Below are 11534 nucleotides of genomic sequence, written 5' to 3'. Positions count from 1 at the left end.
TCTTCGGGACCCGCCCACCGGCAGCTCCCAGCTCTCTGCTCATAAGCTCCGCCTCTCTTCGGGACCCGCCCCCGCACTGGAGGCCCCCGCCTCCGCCGCGCTCTGCCAGGGGTGTGCCCCTCCGTTCACCTTCACCGCAGGCTCCTCACCCTCAGAGAGCTCCCTCATTTCTCCGCTCCAGATCTTCATTCCGCTCCCTCCTCAGCCCACTCCAATCTTCGCTCTTCTCTTCAGGCTTTCCTCATTCTACCTCTGCCCTCCAGTCTGGCTCAAAAGAGGCGTCCTGAGGATGAAGGAATGGACTCCATTCATTAAGTCCCTTATTCATCCAGCCATCCAAAACAAAAAAAATAATTGAGGATTTAAAATGGCTTTAGGACTTCTCTGGTGGTGCAGTGGTTAAAAGTCCGCCTCCCAATGCAGCGGACATGGGTTCCAGTCCAGGAAGATCCCACATGCCGCGGAGCAACTAAGCCCGTGCGCCACAACTACTGAGCCTGCGCTCTGGAGGCCACGAGCCACAACTACTGAGTCCGTATGCCACAGCTACTGAAGCCCGCACGCCTAGAGCCCATGCTCCGCAGCAAGAGAAGGCACCGTAATGAGAAGCCCGCGCACTGCAACGAAGAGTAGCCCCCGCTCGCCGCAACTACAGAAAGCCCGTGCGCAGCGACGAAGACCCAACGCAGCCATAAATAAATTAATTTAAAAAATAAAAATAAAATGGCTTTAGAAATATAGTATTGACTAAGACAGAGCATTCCAATGGGGAACTTACTAAAACAGCCCAGAGGGATAAGCCTATTCAATAAAATAGTGCCGTTTGTTAGAAGGTGGATAGGGGTGCGCTGATCTGAAATGGGTGTTAAGAAGGATTCCCTCAGGAAGGGATATTTGAACCAAGATCTGAATGATGGGAAGGAGCCAGACAGTTTGGGTGGCTGCAGGATCTTTTCTTCCGGATTCTCTGTGCCTCTAAACCCAAATCACACAAAACTAATCAGGGAAAAATCTTTGGAGTCTATAGGAATACAATCCCACCCTCATCTCATTTGATCTTTAAAAAAATTTTTTATTTTTAATATGACATATTTCATACACACATACCAATCTAAGAAAAACATATGGTTACCACCCAGCTTAAGAAATAAAGTATTACAAGGACGTCCCTGGCAGTCCAGTAGTTAAGACCCCGTGCTTCCACTTCAGGGGCAGCAAGTTGGATCTCAGGGAACTAAGATCCCACATGCCTCGAGGAGGGGTCAAAAAATAAAAATAATAAAGTAAAAAGAAACATAGTATTACAAATGTAGTTGAAGCACTCTCCTTCTCTTCCTTAATCTCTTAAACTTCCCTATCCTACAGAGGTAACCACTATTCTAAATTTGTTAATTGTTGTTTCCCTGTATGTTTTTAAACTTCGGTATATGTATCACTCAACAAAATATTATACTCCTTCTAAAACTTTATACCATTGCAACAATAGTTAACATTTATTGGGTGGCAGGCATTGTTCTCCGTGCTTTACTTGTATTACTTCCATAAATCCTCACAGTACCCCTGCCTGTAAGTCCTATTATGATCCCCAATTTACAGGTGAGAAAGCTGAAAGGAGATGCAAATTGCTCAGGATAACAAGTGGCAGTGCCAGGATGTCACCCCAGGCCGTGGGATTCTAGCCACACACCGGGTCACCGTGCTCCACAGCCTCCCATGGTACGGCGTGCTGTTTGTATTCGTCTGTAAAGTGCTTTTCTTTTTTCCTTCTATTTTTTTGGCTCAGCGTGATGATTTATCCAAGTTAATATTTATAGCTCTGGTTCAGTAATTTTAACTGTTGAGTGATATTTTGCATGTGAAAATATGATTATTTCCATTGTCTGTTGATGGACATTAAGTTTGTTTCCTGTTTTTTACTGTATCATTACAGTGCTGCTATATTTTAAAAGTCTCCTCATTCTACCTGCTCTTTACCTTGAAAAATTCTTCATCATCAAGTCTCAAGTATGATTTCTTCCCTAAACCCAGGCAAAACTACATTGTCTCTCTTCCAAAGCCTAATAGTATTTGGCCGTAGAGCTAGGATTGGTGTATATTTAGGTGTGTATATGGCTCTTCTGTTTTTCCCGTTAGACTGAACTCCTGGAGGGCATGCACTTTTGGATTCCCTGTGCTCACTATTGTAGTAAATAGTTGTTAATATTTCTAGTTCCCACAGAAAATACGCAAGTATTGGGGGCTGAGGAGTGGGATGCAGAGTCAGAATCAGTTTGTAAGCCAAGCAGACATTTGCACTCCTGTTTCATTGGCCTTTGAAATGTCTAGTGGGGTTCTACAGAAAAAGTGTTTACAAGGAAAACAGATCCTCTTGTGGATTCCCTTTAACAGGCTCAATAATACATCAGCCTGCATCAATCATCTGTGCCTTAAGTACCTGCTTTTAGTGAAGGCCACTGCCACCCAGTCAACTAGGATAACTATATAAAATCACATATAGCAGCTACTGATATGAGCTGAAATAACCCATTGTTATATAGCATGGTCCTAACCCCCATTACCTTGCAATGTGACTTATTTGGAGATAGGGCCTTTAAAGAAGTGATTAAGTTAAAATGAGGCTGTTAGTGTGGGTTCTAATGCAATCTGACCTGTGTCCTTTTAAGAGGAAATTTGGACCCACAAGAAGATACCAGGGATGAGCTCACATAGAGAAAAAGCCACGCGAGGACCAGAGAGGCGACTGTGCAAGCCAAGGAGAGAGGCCTCAGGAGAAACCAAACCTGCTGACACCTTTTTCCTGGACTTCTAGCCTCCAGAATGGTGAAAAATTAAATTTCTGTTGTTTAAGCCACCCAGTCTGTGGTACTTTGTTATGGCAGCCCTAGCAAACTAATATAGCTACTCTTAGGCAATTAGTTTTAGATACATATGGAGTGCTCTGCTGGATATTATATTTCTGTAGAGCTTTCCCCCTGTTCTCTTACAACAGAGAAGTTTGAGAAAATTACCTTTGAGTCATTATCTCTGCAGTAAAGGGGTGGGGCCATTGAGTTCACCTAGATAGTCTTCCTTGGATGGGCAATAGTTCCCACATCTGTGATTAAGACATATAGTCACCTCCTTTTGTGTTTGAGAGTTTAAGAGGAAATGTGCCAGACACCTGAACGGATCCCAACACCTCCAAGGAGAGAAAGTGACACGGGGTCTGTGTGCATGGGGTGATGGACCCTGAAACCAGCCCTACTAACCTGCTGCTCCTGAGGCAACTGGTTCCCCTGAGGAGCCAGAGCAAGAGTTCCTCAGAGATTCAGGGTCCCCCACAAAAATCAGCACAAGGATCCATGCCCTGAGGAACATCACAGGGTCCAGTACTGTAGTGGACGCTGCAGGCTTAGTCTTTCAACAGTGATTTGTGGGGCTGTGAAAACCACAGTCACATGTGGAACGCCCAGAACTAGTTCACAAACTCCCTGGATTTGTTTGCTGGGCATCTGGGACAATTGGAAAGAAACCCTTAATAAGGCAGCTGCATACTCTAGAATTTCATACGAAAGATAAAAGCAACATGAACATAATTGTTTATAGAGTTTGTGGTAGTTCATTCTGATTTAACTAGGAAATACCATTTTGTTTAATATGGGTTTAATGTATTTAAAGAAAAAATGTTAATGAAGCCTTTTTTAAAAAAAATTTATTTATTTATTTATTTTTGGCGGTGTTGGGTCTTCGTTTCTGTGCAAGGGCTTTCTCTAGTTGCGGCAAGCAGGGGCCACTCTTTATCGCGGTGCAAGGGCCTCTCACTATCGTGGCCTCTCTTGTTGGGAGCACAGGCTTCAGACGCACAGGCTCAGTAGTTGTGGCTTATGGGCCTAGTTGCTCCGTGGCATGTGGGATCTTCCCAGACCGGGGCTCGAACCTGTGCCCCCTGCACTGGCAGGCAGATTCTCAACCACTGCGCCACCAGGGAAGCCCTAATGAAGCCTTTTTAAAAGGCAGTTTGGCAGTATCTATCAAAATGGAAAAGTGCATACCCAGCAATTTACTTTTAGGACATACTTACACATGGACACAAATATGCATGTGCAAGGATCTTCATACAGCACTACGAGTAATAGTGAAAATGTGAGAAGAAGAATTACAATCCTGCAGCCCGTGGAACAAAAACCACATTCACAGAAAGATAGACAAGATGAAAAGGCACAGGGCTATGTACCAGATGAAGGAACAAGATAAAACCCCAGAAAAACAACTAAATGAAGTGGAGATAGGTAACATTCCAAAAAAATAATTCAGAATAATGAAAGTGAAGATGACCCATGATCTCGGAAAAAGAATGCAGGCAAAGATGGAGAACATGCAAGAAATGTTTAACAAAGACCTAGAAGAATTAAACAACAAACAAACAGAGATGAACAACACAATAACTGAAATGAAAAATACACTAGAAGGAATCAATAGCATAATAACTGAGGCAGAAGAATGGATAAGTGACCTGGAAGACAGAATGGTGGAATTCACTACTGCGGAACAGAATAAAGAAAAAAGAATGAAAAGAAATGAAGGCAGCCTAAGAGACCTCTGGGACAACATTAAATGCAACAATATTCGCATTATAGGGGTCCCAGAAGGAGAAGACAGAGAGAAAGGACCCGAGAAAATATTTGAAGAGATTATAGTCGAAAACTCCCCTAACATGTGAAAGCAAATAGCCACCCAAGTCCATGAAGCACAGAGAGTTCCATACAGGTTAAACCCAAGGAGAAACATGCTGAGACACATAGAAATCAAATTGGCAAAAATTAAAGACAAAGAAAAATTATTGAAAGCAACAAGGGAAAAATAACAAATAACATACAAGGGAATTCCCATAAGGTTAACAGCTGGTTTCTCAGCAGAAACTCTACAAGCCAGAAGGGAGTGGCATGATATACTTAAAGTGATGAAAGGGAAGAACCTACAGCCAAGATTACTCTACCCATCTCATTCAGATTCGATGGAGAAATCAAAAGCTTTACAGACAAGCAAAAGCTAATAGAATTCAACACCACCAAACCAGCTCTACAACAAATGCTAAAGGAACTTCTCTAGGCAGGAAACACAAGAGAAGAAAAGGACCTACAAAAACAAACACAAAACAATTAAGAAAATGGTCATAGGAAGATACATATGGATAATTACCTTAAACGTGAATGGATTAAATGCTTCAACCAAAAGACACAGGCTTGCTGAATGGATACAAAAACAAGACCCATCTATATGCTGTCTACAAGAGACCCACTTCAGACATAGGGACACATACAGACTGAAAGTGAGGGGGTGGAAAAAGATATTCCATGGAAATGGAAATCAAAAGAAAGCTGGAGTAGCAATAATCATATCAAGACTTTAAAATAAAGAATGTTACAAGAGACAAGGAAGGACACTACATAATGATCAAGGGATCAATCCAAGAAGAAAATATAACAATTATAAATATATATGCACCCAACATGGGAGCACCTCAATACATAAGGTAACTGCTAACAGCTATAAAAGAGGAAATCAACAATAATAGTGGGGGACTTAAACACCTCACTTACACCAATGGAGAGATCATTCAAACAGTAAATTAATAAGGAAACACAACCTTTAAATGACACAATAGACCAGATAGATTTAATTGATATTTATAGGACATTCCATCCAAAAACAGCAGATTACACTTTCTTCTCAAGTGCACATGGAACATTCTCCAGGATACATCACATCTTGGGTCACAAATCAAGCCTCAGTAAATTTAAGAAAATTGAAATCATATCAAGCATCTTTTCTGGCCACAACGTTATGAGATTAGAAATCAATTACAGGGAAAAAACCGTAAAAGACACAAACATATGGAGGCTAAACAATACGTTACTAAATAACCAAGAGATCACTGAAGAAATCAAAGAGGAAATCAAAAAATACCTAGAGACAAATGACAATGAAAACACGATGATCCAAAATCTATGGGATGCAGCAAAAGCAGTTCTAAGAGGGAAGTTTACAAGCCTACCTCAAGAAACAAGAAAAATCTCAAAAAACAATCTAACCTTACACCTAAAGGAACTAGAGAAAGAAGAACACACAACACCCAAAGTTAGCAGAAGGAAAGAAATCATAAAGATCAGAGCAGAAATAAATGAAATAGAAACAAAGAAAACAATAGCAAGGATCAATAAAACTAAAAGCTTGTTTTTTGAGAAGGTAAACAAAATTGATAAACCATTAGCCAGATTCATCAAGAAAAAGAGGGAGAGGACTCAAATCAATAAAATTAGAAATGAAAATGGAAAAGTTACAACAGACACTGCAGAAATACAAAGCATCCTAAGAGAATACTACAAGCAACTCTATGCCAATGAAATGGACAACCTGGAAGAAATGGAGAAATTCCTAGAAAGGTACAACCTCCCAAGACTGAACCAGGAAGAAATAGAAAATATGAACAGACCAATCACAAGTCATGAAATTGAAACTGTGATTAAAAATCTTCCAAGGAACAAAAGTCCAGGACCAGATGGTTTCACAGGTGAATTCTATCAAACATTTAAAGAAGAGCTAACACCCATCCTTCTTAAACTCTTCCAAAAAATTGCAGAGGAAGGAACACTCCCAAACTCATTCTATGAGGCCATAATTACCCTGATACCAAAACCGGACAAAGATACTACAAAAAAGGAAAATTACAGACCAATATCACTGATGAATATAGATGTAAATATCCTCAACAAAATACTAGGAAACAGAATCCAACAACACATTAAAAGGATCATACACCATGATCAAGTGGTATTTATCCCAGGGATGCAAGGATTCTTCAATATACGCAAATCAATCAATGTGATACACCATATTAACAAACTGAAGAATAAAAACCATATGATCATCTCAATAGATGCAGAAAAAGCTTTTGACAAAATTCAACACCCATTTATGATAAAAACTCTCCAGAAAGTGGGCATAGAGGGAACCTACCTCAACATAATAAAGGCCATATATGACAAACCCACAGCAAACATCATTCTCAATGGTGAAAAACTGAAAGCATTTCCTCTAAGATCAGGAACAAAACAAGGACGTCCACTCTCGCCACTATTATTCAGCATAGTTTTGGAAGTCCTAGCCACGGCAATCAGAGAAAAACAAGAAATAAAAGGAATACAAATTGGAAAAGAAGAAGTAAAACTGTCACTGTTTGCAGATGACGTGATACTGTACATAGAGAATCCCAAAGATGCTACCAGAAAACTACTAGAGCTAATCAATGAATTTGGTAAAGTTGCAGAATACAAAATTAATGCACAGAAATCTCTTACATTCCTATACACTAATGATGAAAATCTGAAAGAGAAATTAAGGAATGCCTCCCATTTACCACTGCAACAAAAAGAATAAAATACCCAGGAATAAACCTACCTAGGGAGACAAAAGACCTGTATGAAGAAAACTGTAAGACACTGTTGAAAGAACTTAAAGATGATACCAACAGATGGAGAGATATACCATGTTCTTGGATTGGAAGAATCAATATTGTGAAAATGACTATACTACCCAAAGCAATCTACAGAATCAATGCAATCCCTATCAAATTACCAGTGGCATTTTTTACAGAACTAGAACAAAAAATCTTAAAATTTGTATGGAGACACAAAAGGCCCTGAATAGCCAAAGCAGTCTTGAGGGAAAAAAACGGAGCAGGAGGAATCTGACTCCCTGACTTCAGACTATACTACAGAGCTACAGTAATCAAGACAACATGGTACTGGCACAAAAACAGAAATATAGATCAATGGAACAGGATAGAAAGCCCAGAGATAAACCCACGCACCTATGGTCAACTAGTCTATGACAAAGGAGGCAAGGATATACAGTGGAGAAAAGACAGTCACTTCAATAAGTGGTGCTGGGGGCTTCCCTGGTGGCTCAGTGGTTGAGAGTCTGCCTGCCAATGCAGGGGACATGGATTCGTGCCCCAGTCCAGGAGGATCCCACATGCCACGGAGTGGCTGGGCCCGTGAGCCATGGCCGCTGAGCCTGTGCATCCGGAGCCTGTGCTCCACAACGGGAGAGGCCAAAACAGTGAGAGGCCCGCATATCGCAAAAAAAAAAAAAAAAAAAAAAGTGGTGCTGGGAAAACTGGACAGCTACATGTAAAAGAATGAAATTAGAACACTCCCTAACACCATACACAAAAATAAACTCAAAATGGATTAGAGACCTAAATGTAAGACCAGACATCAAAAACGCTTAGAGGAAAACATAGGAAGAACACTCTTTGACATAAATCACAGCATTATCTTTTCTGATCCACCTCCTAGAGTAATGGAAATAAAAACAAAAATAAACAAATGGGACAAAATGAAACTTAAAAGCTTTTGCAAAGCAAAGGAAACTACAAACAAGACAAAAAGACAACCCTCAGAAGGAGAGAAAATATTTGCAAACGAATCAACGGACCAAGGATTAATCACCAAAATATATAAACAGCTCATTCAGCTCAATATTAAAAAAATAAACAACCCAATCAAAAAATGGGCAGAAGGGGCTTCCCTGGTGGCGCAGTGGTTGAGAGTCCGCCTGCCGATGCAGGGGACACAGTTTGGTGCCCCGGTCCGGGAAGATCCCACATGCCGCGGAGTGGCTGGGCCCATGAGCCATGGCCGCTGAGCCTGCACGTCCGGAGCCTGTGCTCTGCAACAGGAGAGGCCACAACAGTGAGAAGCCCGTGCACCGCAAAAAAAAAAAAAAAAAAAATGCTGTATTTCTTTGCATCCAATAGTCCAAATTTTTAAATCTCTGAAATTGGGATGCATCCTAAAATTATAATTAGGAGTGCTTTTTTTTCTCATAAAATGATGTGTTTAATCACTGATGGCATTTCTAGATTTGAAGAAACATGGTAGACAGAAAAAATAAGAAAATATGTTAAATTCATAGACCCCAGATATCCTGTCTTTTCAACTTCACTAAGGTCATTTGCTGAATCTTAAAAGAGACACATTTAGCCCAAAATACTTTATAATTTTATGTGGTATTTGGGCTTGGGTAATCATCTTCCATTAAATTAGCAAGAATGTAGAATCAGTCAGACTTGATTTCCTTTGCTCAGTGTGCTAGCATCTGCAAAACAGACTGTGACATGGGATAAAGGCTGGGGAGAGGGTACAGACATAAGCACAGCAGAGTTCTTTCCTGTGACCACCTTACAACAGGTGGGAAAACAGAAAAGAGGAGAGGGAACGCATGACCAGATCTATTGTTTCTGGGATTTCAGACCTAGAGATCCACACTTGCGGAAAGAGAAAAAGGCGAGAAGTCTCAGAGGTGGAACAGGATGAGAGCCTCCGAGTCATTGCCTCTCCTTGCCCTGCTTGGGTGGCTCTGCTGGGTGTGGGGACCTAAGGTGGGCACTCTAAGTACTTCCTCTAAGAGTAAGTTAGGGACAGCCCCCTGTGGCCAAGGCCCATCGGTGTCATCTTAGTCTCTGGCACATTCTGGAGGCATCCAGAAAATAAATGAGGATGAAGATGATGACCAATAGATACTAAAACAAAGGATTTGAGGGAGATGGTGGTGGGTACTGGGAGGGAAGGATAAAGAAGGCTGTGGCCAGGCTCGGATGGAGTGGGACAGAGGGTAGGGCTGGAGACGTTATCTCTGGGAAGGTGGGAGGATGACTGGAACTGACGCCTTCCTCCCTCCCCTTTCACCCCCAAGCCCTGTCAGACCTGCCAGACAGGTTCTCCAGAGTTAAGGGGGAGAAATAGAGGGTGGAGAGAGGGGAGGCACCCCAACCTTTGGCAAGAAGATTGACTGCTGGGTGTGGAAACAGAAAACTTGAGCTCTAATTCCAGCTCTGCCCCTCCTAGCTGTTAAACCAGTCTTCTCTGGGCTTGTTTTCTCAGTGATCAAATGCAGCTAACCATATCTTCCTCTGTGCCCATCCTAATAAGGGTTGGACCAAGAAAAATCTTTATGCTAATGTTATAGATAAGAGTAGCCTTGTGGAGAGTATGAACTAAACTACGGTGGCCAGAGTCAGGGCAGGACAGGCATTTAGAAAGTTTTTCCCCCTCTTTGACCAAGTATTAGTTGAAAAGAGTACAGCGGAAACTGTAACCAAGAGAGGCATTATGCTTCCAGAAAAATCTCAAGGAAAGTATTGCAAACAACAGTAGTAGTTACCGGACTGGGCTCTAAGGCACCAAAGCAGTTCTAGACAAGGATTATTTCTTACTTAGAGATGGTGACATTCTTGGAAAGTATGTAGACTGAAATAAGTCACTACTGAAATGGCATCACGTGAAGCTGCCCATCCCACTGAGGTATTTCATCATGTAAATAATTTCCATGTTTCTCTTTTATAATAAACTAATGATATCCCCCCAAAAGAAGAATAGCCTGTGTAGGGCGTCCCCAAGACTACCCCCAGATTCAATGATTTGTTCAGGGGATTCACAGGATTCAGCATATAGCTGTATTCATGGCTGTAATTTATTGCAGCTGGAGGATACAAAGCCAAATAGCAAAGGGGAAAGGCACAGGGGCTGGTGTTCAGAGCAAAGTAGGCCCAAGCTTCCAGGAGTCCTCTCCTAGTGGAGTCACAAAGGATGCACTTGATTCCTCCAGCGACAAGTTGTGACAGCACACGTGAAATATTGTTGACCAGGGAAGCTCATTAGAGACTCAAGGTTTTTATTGAAGGTGCCGGTCACATAGGCAACTTCTGCCCAGCACATACCAAAATTCCAGCCTCTCACAAGGAAACAGGTGTTCAGCATGAACCCCACTGTGTGTACGAATCGTTTAGGCATAGTTGGTCACTCTTATCAATTCTGGGAATGGTGGGAGTGATCCCGAAATCCAAGTTCCCGACACCCGCCAAGGGCCTACCTTCCTGGCAGGCTTTTCTAAGGGTGACAGTCTCTGGCCCGCTATGACTGGTTTGTGCAGCCGGCTCCTTGCTCCCCAGGAAAAGATAAAGAAGTTGTTGGCACTGATGTGGATTTGGAAAACGCCCAAACTGTCTGCGTATGTGGATAAGGGACCCAATATTTTCCACAGATGTTCCAATGCCCAGGCTCCTGTGAGCCAAGTGTGGCTCTTCTTTTCATCTGTTTCCATAACTGGATTTAATCAGAGATTAGGCATGTAGTCAGTCAAGAGCTTCTTTGGGGTGGCAGCTCTTTTTTTTTTTTTTTTTTGCGCTACATGGGCCTCTTACCTCTGTGGCCTCTCCTGTTGCAGAGCACAGGCTCCGGACGCGCAGGCTCAGCAGCCATGGCTCACGGGCCCCGCCGCTCCACGGCATGTGGGATCTTCCCGGACCGGGGCACGAACCTGCGTCCCCTGCATCGGCAGGCAGACTCTCAACCACTGCGCCACCAGGGAAGCCCGGGGTGGCAGCTCTTTTAAGGGATTCCAGGCCTGCCAGGGGACTGGAAAGTCACTTCTGGAAGGGGATTCAGTCAACTGCCCTGACACTCTGTCTTGATGGTTAACTGGCTTCCAGG

The 11534-nt window shown here is 42.4% G+C and overlaps 1 pseudogene; it reads left to right on the top strand.

Moving 5' to 3' along the window:
• Positions 1-1615: 1615 nt before the first annotated feature.
• LOC113623619 (10 kDa heat shock protein, mitochondrial-like) lies at positions 1616-11246 on the top strand (annotated as a pseudogene).
• Positions 11247-11534: the final 288 nt, after the last annotated feature.

This window comes from Aethalodelphis obliquidens, unplaced genomic scaffold, assembly GCF_003676395.1.
Source record: "Aethalodelphis obliquidens isolate GAN/ISIS:26980383/991018 unplaced genomic scaffold, ASM367639v1 scaffold11, whole genome shotgun sequence".
Lineage (NCBI taxonomy): Eukaryota > Metazoa > Chordata > Mammalia > Artiodactyla > Delphinidae > Aethalodelphis > Aethalodelphis obliquidens.
This window is presented reverse-complemented; position numbering and strand designations above follow the sequence as displayed.